Source organism: Eretmochelys imbricata, chromosome 9 (assembly GCF_965152235.1).
Source record: "Eretmochelys imbricata isolate rEreImb1 chromosome 9, rEreImb1.hap1, whole genome shotgun sequence".
Classification (NCBI taxonomy): domain Eukaryota; kingdom Metazoa; phylum Chordata; order Testudines; family Cheloniidae; genus Eretmochelys; species Eretmochelys imbricata.
The window spans coordinates 101,178,181-101,196,604 of NC_135580.1; the positions used below are offsets into that span (position 1 = coordinate 101,178,181).

The following is an 18,424-nucleotide window of genomic DNA, read 5'->3' on the forward strand; positions in this document are numbered from 1 at the left end:
ATCTGAATTTTGCTCCTGAAGAACGGGCAGAACCAACCCCCTGGATTCCGAACACCCTGCACTTCGGGAGCACTGAACATTCAGAAGTTCTCTGGTTTGGGTTAATTGGTATCCTTAGGTCCACTGCAGCATCTCAGTCTCAGCTGTGGCATATTGACAGCTCAGCCTCCCAGAGCAGTGTCTTCAGCATGAGTTCAACAGTCAGAATGGAGAAAATCCAACTCCATTTACAGGCATCCTTGTGATGACAACTAATAAAGCAAAAATGGGCAGTGAAATTGGCAGAAGGCCTGTGTGTTAGAGATAACATTCTGCGCCAGGCGAAGCGTCAATCCAGCGTCTGGCACTCGAATTCTACAGCTGCCTCACTGGTGTGAGAGTGGGCACGGTGTCTGGGGCTGAATCATGAACTAGCTGCACCAGGTGCACAGAGGAGGTTTCTCCCTCCAGGTTCCCCAGTCACTTTAGTGAAAGTTAAATCAGCTTGACCTGCTGCACAAAGGGTCTGATTCAAAGTGATGGCAGTGGGAGTCTGCCTGCTGACTTCAGCGGGCTGTGGGTCAGGCCCAACATGACAGAACTTAAAACCAGGATTTCACTGGACTCTGTGCAACTCATGTGTGTGCCAGTGGAGACCACCTTCCCCTTGCAGGAGGCTGTCATGTATCGAGCATGGGCCAGCAGAAAGGATGCCAGACTTCAGAGTAACAGCCGTGTTAGTCTGTATTCGCAAAAAGAAAAGGAGTACTTGTGGCACCTTAGAGACTAACCAATTTATTTGAGCATGAGCTTTCGTGAGCCACAGCTCACTTCATCAGTTCCACTCCATACGGCTAAATGCAGTGCCTTGCATAATGACAGGTTTCAGAGTAACAGCCGTGTTAGTCTGTATTCGCAAAAAGAAAAGGAGTACTTGTGGCACCTTAGAGACTAACCAATTTATTTGAGCCAGACTTGTCGTCTGGAGACTTGGCTTTCATTCCCAGCTCCATCTCTAGAGCTGAGTGAAAACCAGAATTTCTGTCATCTGGGCAATTCTGATATTTCATCATTTGTTTCTGCCCCAAATTGGAATACAAAGTCAAAGTACTGAAATTTTGTACAGAACAAAAGTTCCAAAAAATTCTGAATTTGGAAACATTTTGTTCCAGCTTGTTTTGACATTGAATTGCATCCGCCTGAGCTGACACAGTGTCTCGAGCCCGCCTCCTTCCCTGTGGGGTGACTACGTCTCCCCACGGTGGCCAGACTACATCTCCCACGGTGCACCATGTTCATGGTAATTCCACAACGCACCAGCGTCGCTCAGCCAGAGTGAAGCCTGCAGTGCCTCATAGGAGATGTAGTCCAGCCAGGGAAGTTAGCCCCTAGGGGAGAATGGGGGCTTGACGCACCAGAACTACACCTCCCAGGGAGCACCACAGCTGCTCAGGTAGACGCACATTAACATCGAGATCACCTTAAATTAAATGTTTCATTTCAATTTTTCTTACGGAGTATAAGCACCAGAAACCACACTTTCCGTCGAAATAACATTTTGATGGACAATCCCAGACCAGCTCTATCTCCCACGGACCTGCTGACCCAGGACAATTCTCCTAACCTTTTTGCACCTCAGGGTCTGCATCTGTACAAGTGGCCCATTGCGTTTAATCACCTTCATTAAGCACTTTGATATCAACGGTCGAAATGTAATATGTAAATTATGTGCACGGCGATTATCTTCATTGTGCTTCTCACCACTTCAGCCGCAGGAGGCAACTGAATTCATCCTAGGCATAGCAAATGGAGGCGTGCTAAATATTCGTAAGAACATAAGAATGGCTATAATTGGTCAGACCAATGATCCATCTAACCCACTGTCTTGTCTTCCAACAGTGGCTGGTGTCAGATGCTTTAGAAGGAGTGAACAGAATAGAGCAACTTATGAGTGATCCATTCCCTGTCATCCAATCCCAGCTTTTAGCAGTCAGAGGTTTAGGGACACCCAGAGCATAGGGTTGCATGCCTGACCATCTTGGCTAATAGCCATTGATGGATCTATCCTCCATGAATTTATCTAGTTCTTTTTTGAACCCTGTTATACTTTTAGCCTTCACAACATCCCCTGGCAATGTGTTCCACAGGTTGACTACGCATTGTGTAAAGAAGTACTTTCTTATGTTAGTTTTAAACCTGCAGTGTATTAACTTCATTGGGTGACCCCTAGTTCTTGTGTTATGAGAAGGAGTAAATAACACTTCCTTATTCATTTTCTCCACACCCGTCCTGATTTTCTAGACCTCCATCACACCCTCTCCCCCCTGGGTCGTCTCTTTTCCAAACTGAAGACTCCCAGGCTTTTAATCTCTACTCATACGGAAGCTGTTCCACACCCCTCATCATTTTTGTTGCCCTTCTCTGTACTTTTTCCAATTCCAATATATCTTTTTTGAGATGGGGTGACCAGATCTGCACGCAGTTTTCAAAGTGTGGTCATATCATGGATTTATAGGGGCAATAAGTTATTTTATCTCTTTTTATCTATCCCTTTCCTAATGGTTCCTAACATTCTGTTTGCTTTTTTGACTGCTGCTGCACATTGAGTGGATGTTTTCAGAGAACTATCCATGACTCCAAGATCTCATTCTTGATGGGTAACAGCTAATTCAGACCCCATCACTTTGTATGTATAGTTGGGATTATGTTTTCCTATGTGCATTACTTTGCATTTATCAACATTAAATTTCATCTACCATTTTGTTGCCCAGTCACCAAGTTTTGTGAGATCTTTTATAACTCTTTGCAGTCTGCTTCGGACTTGCCTATCTTGAGTACTCTTGTATCATCTGTAAACTTTGCAACCTCACTGTTTTCCCCCTTTTCCAGATAATTTATGAGTATGTTGTACAGCACTGGTCCTCATACAGATCCTTGGGGGACCCCACTGTTTACTGCTCTCCCCTGTGAAAACTACCATTTATTCCTACCCTTTGTTTCCTATCTTTTAACCAGTTACTGATGCACGAGAGGATCTTCCCTCTTATCCCATGACTGCTTACTTTGCTTAAGAGCCTTTGGTGAGGGACCTTGTCAAAGGCTTTCTGAAAGTCCATCACCCTTGTCCACATGTTTGTTGACCCACTCAGAGAATTCCAGTAGATTCGTGAAGCATTATTTCCCTTTACAAAAGCCAAGTTGACTCTTTCTCAACAAATTGTGTTAATCTGTGTGTCTGATAATTCTGTTCTTTACTATAGTTGTAACTAATTTGGCTGGTATTGAAGTTAGGTTTACCAGCCTGTAATTGCCAGGATCACCGCTGGAGCCTTTTAAAGAAATTGGTGCCACATTACCTATCTGCCAATCATTTGGTATAGAGTCTGATTTAAGTGATAGGTTGCAAACCACAGTTAACAGTTCTGCAATTTCATAGTTGAGTTCCTTCAGCACTCTTCGGTGAATACCATCTGGTATTCATTCACAATGAAACACAGAATCTCTCCGATTTGTATGTTGCTGTTTCGAAAAAACACATTATACCAGAGTCTTCAAATGGAAAGAAACATGGAGGGTGCAAAATTGAGGGAAATGACCCAAACTCTAAATCAAAAACCTGTGAGTTTTCCACCGTTTTTCTCTAGACAAGGCAGAGAAGGCCTAGCATTTGGAAGGATAAATTGTATACCTAGCTCTGCAAAAGGAGGTGTTCCCAAGACAATGGAGCATGGGCAAACACACTCTTTCAGCATGGGCACCTGAGAGGATTACTTGATCCAAACTTCCTCCATGCGTACTTGCTAACGTTCTCTCAGGTGAGGACTGGAGAAAAAGCTGCCTATTGTAAGACGGCTGTTAATCCTACTTCTTAGATCCACCAGCAAATGGGACAGGCGGGCAGGGGCCATGTGCAAACTGACTTCTTCTCCTATCTGGCATGTCACTTTGTCTATAATATCATCCAATGCCTTGGACAATTTGAAAGAAATGAAAATAGAGATTACAGACCAAATTCATCCCTCGTGTGAGCAAGGTCCGGCTTCCATTGAGGTCTTACCATCATCTGAGTGTTACTTGCTTGGGTCAGGACTCCGTTTGGCTCGCTGTATTGAATTCTGAGGCATGGCTAGGACACATGCCCAGCCACGGCGTTTGTTAGAGCAATTTGCCAAGTCCTGTATTTTTCTCCATGCACGCTCACTGTGACCCTGCTGTGGGGCACTCGAGCCAAGTGCTGTATCAGACCAAGTGACAACGCGCGTGTTCACAAGACGGGAAAACAAAGAGTTATGTAAAATGAATCAATTTAGCTTCAGAAATTTTCTGTGGAAAACACGTAGTAAGGTCCAGTGGCCCCTTCGCTCCCAGCAGGAAAGAGGGATTTGGGAAGGCTCAGGTGTACGAGTGGGTTTGTAACAAACACCGTGCTTAGATCAGAGCCAGGGAGGATAAAAAGCAGCTTTCAAAGCCTCGCATGAAATGAGTTTCTTTTTTTCCTTTTGGGCTCAGCCTCACAGGTAACACAGGCCAGGAGTGAGGTGCTGCAGAACACACAGACCCAGGGATGTTTACAGACCCATTTACTGTTGTTTATTGTCTTGGCAAGAAGTGCAAATTTTTCTACATTTCTCTGTGTAAATTGCTTCCTGCTGAGTATTCTTATTCATTCGCGTTCTGCTCCAACGACAACCAGGGCCTGAAGTTCCTTCCCAAAGAACTGGGGGAAAGGAGCATGAATTCCAGCATGGTTTACTGTATGCCATATATACATGGTGGTCCCAGAGGATGCTAATGATGGAGTGTGGTGTGTTTTAAGCACTTCTTCATCATTCTCTGGAGTCTCGTTATCCAAGTCAAAGCAGAATATACACTACTCAAATAAACTCCACATATCCTGCCATTTATCCCAGGAGTTGGCTGGAAGAATACAGAAGAGGTTTTTCCCGGTTCCATGGGAAATGAGGCTATATATCCTTTTCAGTTTGTGATTACCAGCCTCTCTGATTCATTTAGTTAATGAGAGGGCAATGCTCCATTATAGCTTTCACTTGGTTTACACAGGTATTACTGGGGTAGCTTTTAGTCCAGTGTGTCTTCATCCATGTGCAATTCCCAGGGGACACAAGCTTACGAAATTCTTTCCTAAACTGCTGCTTTTAGACAGATTCTGCCATTTCTCATTTAAAACATTCCAGGCTGAGAAGTCCTGTAGTGGGGAAAAAACCTGTGCTTTTTCCCTTGTTAAAAGCACAGAAGATGTTTTATGCAGCAGTAATATATTGCAATTGACGCATTTTCTATTAACCATACTTTCTGATATTCACTTTAAAGTTTCATAGCTGCCACAGATTATACAAAAATAGAAAGCAATTACATACAGTTTTAACATTACTGCTCTGCATTATTCTCTAGGGAACTTAAGGCTTTAATGACTCTTATTCCTCTCTCTTATCTGGAGAGCAAAGTATTTGTAAGCCTGAAACACCACATCACTAGATGTAAAACTATGTAATTCTCTTTCACTCATTTACTTCCTTCTAACTTACGTCCACAGACAAGCAATTCAGAAATGTCCCTGTCATCTTGTGAGTCATATAAATGAGCATATGTAAAAGTCTTCATCATAGTTGAGAGGTGCTAAATATCTTGTTTAATCATTGTGATTTTCAATGATTACCCTCTTCTTTTACAGAACAGAGTGCACATGGGATCTTTTCACAGAGTGGACAAGCGTTCTGACTACAGGAGCAGCAGGACTCAAGGGCAGTGCTGCCAACTTTCATGATTTTATCATGAGGCTCATGGTTCTTTTCGTAAATACCAATGGTACGCCCACATCTTGAATACTGCATGCAGATGTGATCACCCCATCTCAAAAAAGATGTACTGGAATTGGAAAAGATTCAGAAAAGGGCAACAAAAATGATTAGGGGTCTGGAACGGCTTCCGTATGAGGAGAGATTAATAAGACTGGGACATTTCAGCTTTGAAAAGAGACAACTAAGCGGGGATATGAAAGAGGTCTAAAAATCATAACTGGTGTAGAGAAAGTAAATAAGGAAGTGTCATTTACTCCTCATAACACAAAAACTAAGGGTCACCAAATGAAATTAATAGGCAGCAAGTTTAAAACAAACAAACAAAAGGAAGTATTTCTTTACACAATGCAGTCAACCTGTGGAACTCCTTTCCAGAGGATGTTGTGAAAGCCAAGACTATAACAGGGTTCCAAAAAGAACTAGATAAATTCATGGAGGATAGGTCCATCAATGGCTATTAGCCAGGGTGGGCAGGGATGGTGTCCCTAGCCTCTGTTTGCCAGAAGCTGGGAATGGGCGACAGGGGATGGATCACTTGATTACCAGTTCTGTTTATTTTCTCTGAAGCACCTGGCATTGACCACTGTTGGAAGACAGGATACTGGGCTGGATGGACCTTTGGTCTGACCCAGTATGGCCGTTCTTATAACTTGGACTGAGGAGTATTAAAAGAATTGGCTAAGGAAATAATTAATGTTATTTTTCTTTAATGAAGCTTGAAACAATTAAGTTCCAGGGGACTGGAGAAAGGCTTCCTTCATGTCCATATTTAAAAAGCATAAATGGGATGGCTAACGGCTGGTTAGACTGGCATCCTATCCATCCAGGCAAAATCCTGGAAAGGTTAATATGGGAAACGATCAGTAAAGAATTAAAGGACCACAATTAATATCAGTCAATACAGTTTTGTGGAAAAAAAGGTATTGGCAGACAAACCTGATAGATCACAAGTTTGGTTGATAAAGATAATGGTGTTGACATAATATATTTAGACTTCTGTAAGGTATTTAGTCCCGGATGAGCACTGTACAAATCAATGTGTCCCATATTAAATGGATTAAAAACTGATTAACTAACCACAAAAAGTAATTGCAGTTATACAATAGCAATAGAGACCAATCTGGATCCCTTGATGGGCTCCTTTGATCAATACACAGTTTAACCTAGCCAAATGCAAGATCTGACATCTAGGAATACCGAATGTAGGTCACACGTATAGGATTGGGGACTGTATCCTAGAAAAGTGGTGATCTGAAAAGGACTTGGAGATCACACTAGATAACCCATGGAGCAAGAGCTCCCAAGGCGATGCTGTTGCTAGGAGGGAAAATGTGATCACCGGATGCCAAAGCCGGGAAATATTGAGTATGAGTAAGGAGGTGGTATTAAGTCAGACCATGATGGATACTGCAACCAACTCTGGGCCTATGGTCCACACTTCAACAGGGATGTTCAGAGATCTGGCATGCCAGGTGGCCAGGGCAGGGGATGGAGCTAATGGGGTCCCCTGGGTATAAATTCAGGGGTTGGGGCCTGTAACAAGGTTGGTGTGTTTAAGCAGTTGTAGTGAGTAAGCAGGAGCAGTTGTGTGTGACCCTGGCGAGGAAGCAGAGGGATGTTCATTTCCTGGGCCCAGGGTGGAGTGGATTTCTGCAGAAGCCTGTTTTTTGTATGTTCTTAATGCTGTTCAGAGAAACAGGACTTTGTGTATATTTCTATAAATAAACGGATTGCATCAAGGATCACACTGAGTCCATGTCACTGATTTCTCATCCGAAGGGAACCATCCCACAAGAACTTTGGCTTTCTGCTTAGTGGCACATACTGTGCACTCTATACTGAGTACAGACAACGAGGAGTCCTTGGGGCACCTTAGAGACTAACACATTAATTTGGGCATAAGCTTTCATGGGCTAGAACCCACTTTATCGGATGCATGGAGTGAAAATACAGGAGCAGATATAAATACATGAAAAGAGGGGGTTGCTTTACCAAGTGTGAGGTCAGTCTAACAAGATAAATCAATTAATAGCAGGATACCAAGGGAGGAAAAATAACTTTTGAGGTGGTAAGAGAGTGGCCTATTACAGACAGTTGACAAGAAGGTGTGAGTAACAGTAGGGAGAAATTAGTATTGGGGAAGTTAAATTTAGGTTTTGTAATGACCCAACTACTCCCAGTCTGACCGTTTACTATCCCCTGGAAATTCACTGACGGGGATTTTCTGACTCAGACTAACAAACTGCAGCAGAGTTGGCTGTTACAGTACAAGCCTCTCATCTCACAAGCTGCATCCGCTAATTGATAAATGACTGGATTTTATACCAGATTCAGCAATTACGCCCATTACAATATTATCTATAACAGAATTTATAATTCTTATGTTAGATTCTGCTTTCTAATCACCAGGGCAAGGACTTGTGGCCTTGAAAGGATTTCTGAGAAGAGTGCAAATTTAAACCCAAACTTGATTTAATTATTTGATATAGAGGATGGAAGGCTGGATATCATTTTAATAGTTTTAAAAGGATAAGGCATTCCCACTGAGAAATGGGAATCTGACTTTGTCAGATACAGTATTTCATAACATTCTTTCTAATAGTGTAGGTTATTTGCTTAAAAGCAATTGGAAGAAACACATTTACATTTCCAAAGGTAATGTCTGTTCACTTAGGGTATGTCTACACTACGGAATTAGGTCGAATTTATAGAAGTTGGTTTTTTAGAAATCGGTTTTATAGATTCGAGTGTGTGTGTCCTCACAGAAAATGCTCTAAGTGCATTAAACTCGGCGGAGCGCTTCCACAGTACCGAGGCAAGCGTCGACTTCCGGAGCGTTGCACTGTGGGTAGCTGTCCCACAGTTCCTGCAGTCTCCGCTGCCCATTGGAATTCTGGGTTGAGATCCCAATGCCTGATGGGGCTAAAACATTGCCGCGGGTGGGTACATATCGTCAGGCCCCCGTTCCCTCCCACCCTCCGTGAAAGCAAGGGCAGACAATCGTTTCGCGCCTTTTTTCCTGAGTTACCTGTGCAGACGCCATACCACGGCAAGCCTGGAGCCCGCTCAGGTAACCGTCACCCTATGTCTCCTGGGTGCTGGCAGACATGGTACTGCATTGCTACACAGTAGCAGCAACCCCTTGCCTTGTGGCAGCAGACGGTACAGTACGACTGGTAGCCGTCATCGTCATGTCCGAGGTGCTCCTGGCCACGTCGGCCTGGAGCAGCTGGACAGACATGGGCGCAGGGACTAAATTTGGAGTGACTCGACCAGGTCATTCTCTTTAGTCCTGCAGTCAGTCCTATTGAACCGTCTTATGGTGAGCAGGCAGGCGATACGGATTGCTAGCAGTCGTACTGTACCATCTTCTGCCAGGCAGGCAAGAGATGAGGATTGCTAGCAGTCCTATTGCATCATCTTCTGCCGGGCAGCCATGAGATGTGGATGGCTTGCAGTCCTTCTGCACCGTCTGCTGCTAGCCAAAGATGTAAAAGATAGATGGAGTGGATCAAAACAAGAAATAGACCAGATTTGTTTTGTACTCATTTGCTTCCCCCCACCCCCTCTTCTAGGGGACTCATTCCTCTAGGTCACACTGCAGTCACTCACAGAGAAGGTGCAGCAAGGTAAATCTAGCCATGTATCAATCAGAGGCCAGACTAACCTCATTATTCCAATAAGAACAATAACTTACGTGCACCATTTCTTATTGGAACCCTCCGTGAAGTCCTGCCTGAAATACTCCTTGATGTAAAGCCACCCCCTTTGTTGACTTTAGCTCCCTGAAGCCAACCCTGTAAGCCATGTCGTCAGTCGCCCCTCCCTCCGTCAGAGCAAGGGCAGACAATCGTTCCGCTCCTTTTTTCTGTGCGGACGCCATACCAAGGCAAGCATGGAGGCCGCTCAGCTCACTTTGGCAATTAGGAGCACATTAAACACCACACGCATTATCCAGCAGTATATGCAGCACCGGAACCTGGCAAAGCGATACCGGGCGAGGAGGTGACATCAGCGCGGTCACATGAGTGATCAGGACATGGACACAGATTTCTCTGAAAGCATGGGCCCTGCCAATGCATGCATCATGGTGCTAATGGGGCAGGTTCATGCTGTGGAACGCCGATTCTGGGCTCGGGAAACAAGCACAGACTGGTGGGACCGCATAGTGTTGCAGGTCTGGGACGATTCCCAGTGGCTGCGAAACTTTCGCATGCGTAAGGGCACTTTCATGGAACTTTGTGACTTGCTTGCCCCTGGCCTGAGGCACATGAATACCAAGATGAGAGCAGCCCTCACAGTTGAGAAGCGAGTGGCGATAGCCCTGTGGAAGCTTGCAACGCCAGACAGCTAGGAATCAATCAGTTGGGAATCAATTTGGAGTGGGCAAATCTACTGTGGGGGCTGCTGTGATGCAAGTAGCCCACGCAATCAAAGATCTGCTGATATCAAGGGTAGTGACCCTGGGAAGTGTGCAGGTCATAGTGGATGGCTTTGCTGCAATGGGATTCCCTAACTGTGGTGGGGCCATAGACGGAACCCATATCCCTATCTTGGCACCGGAGCACCAAGCCGGCGAGTACATAAACCGCAAGGGGTACTTTTCAATAGTGCTGCAAGCTCTGGTGGATCACAAGGGACATTTCACCAACATCAACGTGGGATGGCCGGGAAAGGTACATGATGCTCGCATCTTCAGGAACTCTGGTCTGTTTCAAAAGCTGCAGAAAGGAACTTTATTCCCAGACCAGAAAATAACTGTTGGGGACGCCTATATGTATCTTTGGGGACCCAGCCTACCCCTTAATGCCATGGCTCATGAAGCGGTACACAGGCAGCCTGGACAGTAGTCAGGAGCTGTTCAACTACAGGCTGAGCAAGTGCAGAATGGTGGTAGAATGTGCATTTGGATGTTTAAAGGAGCGCTGGCGCAGTTTACTGACTCGCTTAGACCTCAGCGAAACCAATATTCCCACTGTTATTACTGCTTGCTGTGTGCTCCACAATATCTGTGAGAGTAAGGGGGAGACGTTTATGGCAGGGTGGGAGGTTGAGGCAAATCGCCTGGCTGCTGGTTACGCGCAGCCAGACACCAGGGCGGTTAGAAGAGCACAGGAGGGCGCAGTACACATCAGAGAAGCTTTGAAAACCAGTTTCATGACTGGCCAGGCTACGGTGTGAAAGTTCTCTTTGTTTCTCCTTGATGAAACCCCCTGCCCCTTGGTTCACTCTACTTCCCTGCAAGCTAACCACCCTCCCCTCCTCCCTTTAATCATTGCTTGCAGAGGCAATAAAGTCATTGTTGCTTCACATTCATGCATTCTTTATTCATTCATCACACAAATAGGGGGATGACTACCAAGGTAGCCCAGGAGGGGTGGTGGAGGAGGGAAGGAAAATGCCACACAGCACTTTAAAAGTTTACAACTTTAAAATTTATTGAATGACAGCCTTCTTTTTTTTGGACAATCCTCTGTGGCAGAGTGGCTGGTTGGCCGGTGGCCCCCCCACCGCGTTCTTGGGCGTCTGGGTGAGGAGGCTATGGAACTTGGGGAGGAGGGCGGTTGGTTACAGAGGGGCTGCAGTGGCAGTCTGTGCTCCAGCTGCCTTTGCTGCAGCTCAACCATACACTGGAGCATACTGGTTTGATCCTCCAGCAGCCTCAGCATTGAATCCTGCCTCCTCTCATCACGCTGCCGCCACATTTGAGCTTCAGCCCTGTCTTCAGCCCCCCACTTACTCTCTTCAGCCCGCCACCTCTCCTCCCGGTCATTTTGTGCTTTCCTGCACTCTGACATTATTTGCCTCCACGCATTCGTCTGTGCTCTGTCAGTGTGGGAGGACAGCATGAGCTCAGAGAACATTTCATCGCGAGTGCGTTTTTTTTTCTTTCTAATCTTCACTAGCCTCTGGGAAGGAGAAGATCCTGTGATCATTGAAACACATGCAGCTGGTGGAGAAAAAAAAGGGACAGCGGTATTTAAAAAGACACATTTTATAAAACAGTGGCTACACTCTTTCAGGGTAAACCTTGCTGTTAACGTTACATACATAGCACATGTGCTTTCGTTACAAGGTCACATTTTGCCTCCCCCCACCGCGTGGCTACCCCCTCAACCTTCCCCCCTCCCCGTGGCTAACAGCGGGGAACATTTCTGTTCAGCCACAGGTAAACAGCCCAGCAGGAACGGGCTCCTCTGAGTGTCCCCTGAAGAAAAGCACCCTATTTCAACCAGGTGACCATGAATGATATCTCACTCTCCTGAGGATAACACAGAGAGATAAAGAATGGATGTTGTTTGAACACCAGCAAACATACACTGCAATGCTTTGTTCTACAATGATTCCCGAGTACGTGTTACTGGCCTGGAGTGGTAAAGTGTCCTACCATGGAGGACGCAATAAGTCTGCCCTCCCCAGAAACCTTTTGCAAAGGCTTTGGGAGTACATCCAGGAGAGCCGCGAACGCCAGGGCAAATTAATCCTTTCGCATGCTTGCTTTTAAACCATGTATAGTATTTTAAAAGGTACACTCACCGGAAGTCCCTTCTCCGCCTGCCGGGTCCAGGAAGCAGCCTTGGGTGGGTTCGGGGGGTACTGGCTCCAGGTCCAGGGTGAGAAACAGTTCCTGGTTGTCGGGAAAACCGGTTTCTCCACTTGCTTGCTGTGAGCTATCTATAACCTCATCATCATCATCATCATCTTCTTCGTCCCCAAAACCTGCTTCCGTGTTGCCTCCATCTCCATTGAAGGAGTCAAACAACACGGCTGGGGTAGTGGTGGCTGAACCCCCTAAAATGGCATGCAGCTCATCATAGAAGCGGCATGTTTGGGGCTCTGACCCGGAGTGGCCGTTCGCTCTCTGGTTTTCTGGTAGGCTTGCCTCAGCTCCTTAAGTTTCACGCGGCACTGCTTCGGGTCCCTGTTATGGCCTCTGTCCTTCACGCCCTGGGAGATTTTGACAAAGGTTTTGGCATTTCGAAAACTGGAACGGAGTTCTGATAGCACGGATTCCTCTGCCCATACAGCGATCAGATCCCGTACCTCCCGTTCAGTCCATGCTGGAGCTCTTTTGCGATTCTGGGACTCCATCATGGTCACCTCTGCTGATGAACTCTGCATGGTCATCTGCAGCTTGCCACGCTGGCCAAACAGGAAATGAGATTCAAAAGTTCGCGGTTCTTTTCCTGTCTACCTGGCCAGTGCATCTGAACTGAGAGTGCCGTCCGGAGCGGTCACAATGGAGCACTCTGGGATAGCTCCCGGAGGCCAATACTGTCGAATTGTGTCCACAGTACCCCAAATTCGACCCGGCAAGGCCAATTTAAGCGCTAATCCACTTGTCAGGGGTGGAGTAAGGGAAATCGATTTTAAGAGCCCTTTAAGTCGAAAAAAAGGGCTTCATCGTGTGGACAGGTGCAGGTTTACATCGATTTAACGCTGCTAAATTCGACCTAAAGTCCTAGTGTAGACCAGGGCTTAGAGAAGTCCTCAGTATACTAGAGCTTGATCTACCTTCATTGAGTCTATATGCAAAAGTAACGTTTCTCTTCACTGTGGGAGGCAAGTGCTACCTTGGAAATCTCAGTAATGTTCTCAGCTTGCAGCTATAGCACCTCTAGCTGTGTTCTGGAATTCCCAACCCAGACTGCTCAGGGCGTTAGAACAGCAGTGCTGTGATTGGTTGAACTGCATTATTAACGATCTATGAAGAAATCCCTTAAGACATGTTAACACAAACTGAGAATTGGTCTCCATAAACGCCACTCAGAAAGTGGAGCTTCATAACACATTGTCAAAACAAGAGGCCCCGAAGTCTAACAAAATTTACATTTCAGTAAAATCTCCCCATGTCAGTAACTATAAGCACTAAGATCAGGAGAGTCTCCTCTACACTTAACAAACTCGTAGGTAAGGAGTAAAACTAACCCCCCTTTATTTAAATTGTTAATGTGACTGGTCAACTACAATATGATTGTAATACGGTACAGTATGTGCAAACAGAGAACCAAGAATAATGCCTCTCACACTTAATTTTGCAGAGTAGTTGTAGCTGTGTCTGATCCCAGGATATTACAAAGACAAGGTGGGTGAGGTAATATCTCTTATTGATGAGAGAGACAAGCTTTCGAGCCACACAGCTCTTCTCGAGGTCTTGTGGTCCAATAAAAGATATTACCTCACCCACATTGTGTCTCCTAGAATCATAGACGATTAGGGTGGGAAGAGACCTCAGGAGGTCATCTAGTCCAACCCCCTGCTCAAAGCAGGTCCAACCCCAACTACATCATCCCAGCCAGGGCTTTGTCAAGCTGGGCCTTAAAAAACATCTAAGGATGGATAATCCACCACCACCCATGCTTCACCATCCTCCTAGTGAAATAGTTTTTCCTAATATCCAACCTAGACCTCCCCCACTGCAACTTGAGACCATTACTCCTGATTCTGTCATCTGGACTCTCTCCAATTTGTCCATATCCTTTCAATAGTGAGGGGCCCAAAACTGAATGCAATACTCCAGATGTGGCCTCACCAGTGCCGAATAGAGGGGAATAATCACTTCCCTCGATCTGCTGGCAATGCTCCTCCGAATGCAGCCCAATATGCCGTTAGCCTTCTTGGCAACAAGGGCGCGCTGTTCACTCATATCCAGCTTTTCCTTGACTGTAATCCCCAGGTCCTTTTCTGCAGAACTGCTGCTTAGCCAGTCAGTCCCCAGCCAGTAGCAGTGTTTGGGATTCTTCCATCTCAAGTGCAGGACTCTGCACTTGTCCTTGTTGAACCTCATCAGATTTCTTTTGGCCCAATCCTACAATTTGTCTAGGTCACTCTGGATCCTATTCCTACCCTCCAGCATATCTACTTCCCCACCACAGCTTAGTGTCATCCGCAAAGTTGCTGAGGGTGAAATCCATCCCATCATCCAGATCATTAATGAAGATGTTGAACAAACTGGCCCCAGGACAGACCCCTGGGGCACTCCACTTGGTATCGCCTGCCAACTAGACATCAAGATCACTACCTGTCGAGCCCAATGATCCAGCCAGCTTCCTATCCACCTTATAGTCCATTCGTCCAGCCCATACTTCTTTAACTTGCTGGCAAGAATACTGTGGGACACCATATCAAAAGCTTTGCTAAAGTCAAGGTATATCATGTCCATTGCTTTCTCCTCATCCACAGAGTCAGTTATCTCATCAACAGGGAGGATGGATGAGAACACGACATGCACCTCAAACACCTTTATCCTTCTTCCCAGAGCCACATAGTCTGCAGTGACGCGATCATGGTCATTCTTGGCAGTATCATTGGTGCCCACGTGGAGAAGTAGGAAGGGGTAGTGGTCCGAGGGCTTGATCAGTCTTGGCAGACACACCGTCACATCTTGAATTCTAGCTCCAGGCAAGCAGCACACTTCTCGAGTTTCCTAGTCTGGACAGCAGATGGCTCACCTTAGGAGGGAGTCCTTGACCACCACCATGCGTCTCCTCCTCTTGGGTGTGGTGGTCATGGAACCCACATCCTATGGACAATGCATCCCATGCCTTCCGGTCAATGGGGTCTCCTTCTGATCCCTTCCCTCAGATGACTCTTCCAAACCATTCTCTCTTACACTTAACACTGTTTTCAAAAGCTGTTCAAAGTAAAATGCACAAACGCTCATAATCACTGGTGTTTTTGCCTTTCACTATGAATTTGAAAATGCTCCTCTTTCACAAAAGAAGTTTGCAGTGGTATGCAGATCATTTGAGCAAATTAATAGGATCAATTTGAAATTATAAGATGCTACTCATGGAATATAACTGCTCAGCCAGCTTGTGTCTTGCTTTGAACCATGAGGCCATCTGCCTAAAAGCAGCTTCCATTATGAAACAAAGTTTAGAATATGGCAATGCTCTGGGGAACTCAGATGGCTTTGGTGAGTAGCAATAGGATACAGAGTCCTTCATACTTTTTCAAGGTTATGAGTTTGAGTTCAGCACAGGACAGTGGTGATCAAAAGTTAGTGTCATACTGACAGCTCTTTGATGGCCTACATGAAATTAATTGGTCATCTCACTTTAGTTCTGAGCAGACAAGAGTCCACATCACAAGTGACAGCCTCAGCAGGGAGGCTGAGAATGGAATGGTCACGGGAGGAGATATCCCTCCAGGGCAAAGTGATGCTTGGAAATCTTGCAGAACTGCTGCCTAGGGTAAATCTGTTCTGTTGACTAAAGGTTTTTGCAAGTAGCAAGCTCGCACAACATCATTCTGACAGAAGCCTATGGCTCCGTCCTGAAGTGCATAATTTTTAGTATGAATTTATTCTGTAGATTTGATTGTAATTGTGATGTTAGCAGTAGATTTAGTGATTTGCACTTTAGGCAATGGTCTTCCATTGCCTCATAACTCATGGGTTTAAAAAAGACTCATTTTTTAAACACATTTCTATGTATGAAAAAGAATACTGAGAAACTGAAAATCTGTCATACACCTGGAAACGCAGCACAATAAATTATCTTTTCAATCTTGCAGTCCACTCCCAGTCTTTATTCAAGCCTAAATTAATTGTATCCAGTTTGCAAATTAATTCCAATTCAGCAGTCTCTCATTGGAGTCTGTTTTTGAAGTTTTTTGTTGTTGAAGAATTGCCACTTTTAGGTCTGTAATCTTGACGTCTGATGTGTCCATTTATTCTTTTACGTAGAGAATGTTTTTGAATTATAACATTCAAAAACCAGTCGGAGAACACTTCAATCTCTTTGGTCACTCGATTACAGACCTAAAAGTGGCAATTCTTCAACCAAAAAAAACTTCAAAAACAGACTCCAACGAGAGACTGCTGAATTGGAATTAATTTGCAAACTGGATACAATTAATTGAGGCTTGAATAAAGACTGGGAGTGGACGTGTCATTACACAAAGTAAAACTATTTTCCCATGTTTATTCCCCCCCCCCCCCACTGTTCCTTACACGTTCTTGTCAACTGCTGGAAATGGCCCACCTTGATTATCGCTACAAAAGGTTTTTTCCGCCCCCGCTCTCCTGCTGGTAATAGCTCACCTTACCTGATCACTCTTTTTACAGTGTGTACGGTAACACCCACTGTTTCATGTTCTCTGTGTATATAAAATCTCCCCACTGTATTTTCCACTACATGCATCCGATGAAGTGAGCTGTAGCTCACGAAAGCTTCTGCTCAAATAAATGTGTTAGTCTCTAAGGTGCCACAAGTCCTCCTTTTCTTTTTGTGGATACAGACTAACACGGCTGCTACTCTAACACCTCAGTTAGCTTACTCAGTGGAATCCTTTGTTAATGGGTACTGTTTACTTAGCTAATAGCAGGGAAATCAAAGCCAGAAGGTTATTACCTTTTCTAAATGGAATCTAGTTACTCCCTGGATCGCAGAACTCCAACCAAAATGCAAGCAAATCCAAATTTCTAATAAAATAAATTCTAGATCACCCTAGAAAATGCATACACTTCTCTTGAAGTCCATCTTCTGCTGTAATGATCTGCTGACCCTTCTAATAGTGCCTGTGACTGCATTGTAAAGAGAGACAGGCCACTTTCTGAGCTTCCAGAGCTACCTCGCAAGAATTTGCACAATGTTCCCACTCACTCTTCCACCTTAAAGGGCTTTTGCTCAGAATGGTCTTTGTAAGGAAGACAAGACTGTAAAACGAGGGCTGGGCAAAAAAACTCAGCGGAGCCATGAGCTGACCTGATGCTTCGCTCACTCTTTCAGCTCAAACCTTTCACAGGGTTTGAGAAGTAACGTGGCTCAGGATGCTTCTCAGCCCCTCTCCTGGGGCAGCTCTCCATGGGCCCGTCACCCTGCCGTCCGCATGGGGCCTCCAGTCACCCATCCGGGCTTCCCCAGCTCCTCCCCTGCCGGCTGTTCCAGTCAGAATTCTGTTTCCTGTTGTGTGCATATGCACAGCCAGACAGCATAGCTTCACAGCAAGGGACCCTGCCACATCGCCCTATTGTTTATATGGCAGTAGCACCCATAGGCCAGCGGCAGAATCAGGCAGCCCGGGGCAGATGGATTTTCACCCGCCGGCTCAGCAGGGAAGCTCAGTGGAGGGCCCAGCTCTCTTGGGGCAGCACAGCAGACCCCAGTGGCGAGCAATACCAATCCCAGAAACAACTCCCACTTCTCTTGCTTTGTAATGCTAAAGCCACGGGCGCCTTCCCTGCATGGGCCAGTTACGCCAGGCAACAGCGAGAGGTTTTACACACTGTGGCAGATGTAGGGAGATCCATTTCCCACTCACGTAGTCAAGATTACAATACACTCATTGTTTGCCATTCAGGTGCAGGTGTTTGCCACCAGTTCCGCTCTCCAGCTTCCATAGGATGGTCTCCCCTAAACCAGGGAAGGGGATAACTCAGCCCATTCTAACTGCAAGGTGCAAGCTGGGTTCTCTACTGTCTCGCACAGTAGATGCCAGTTTGTGTAAAAGGCACCACCAGCTTGCGCTGGCTCCAGAACACATGCTCTGCGCTGAGTCTGATCAGGATAGCCAGCTGTGCAATCTGCAGTTTGCTCCCTCTTGGGAGGAAGCCCAATGCAGAAGGACAGCATAAGGTTCATCCATTACTGAAATCCCTCTTCAGCCAGCAAACCTTGAAT

At 45.7% G+C, this 18,424-nt stretch overlaps 1 protein-coding gene across 3 annotated transcripts in view; it reads right to left on the bottom strand.

The window, feature by feature from the left end:
* Positions 1-18,424, bottom strand: part of HTR2C (5-hydroxytryptamine receptor 2C) — a 189,010-nt gene that overhangs the window by 21,188 nt on the left and 149,398 nt on the right. The gene's annotated exons all lie outside the window — the stretch shown is intronic.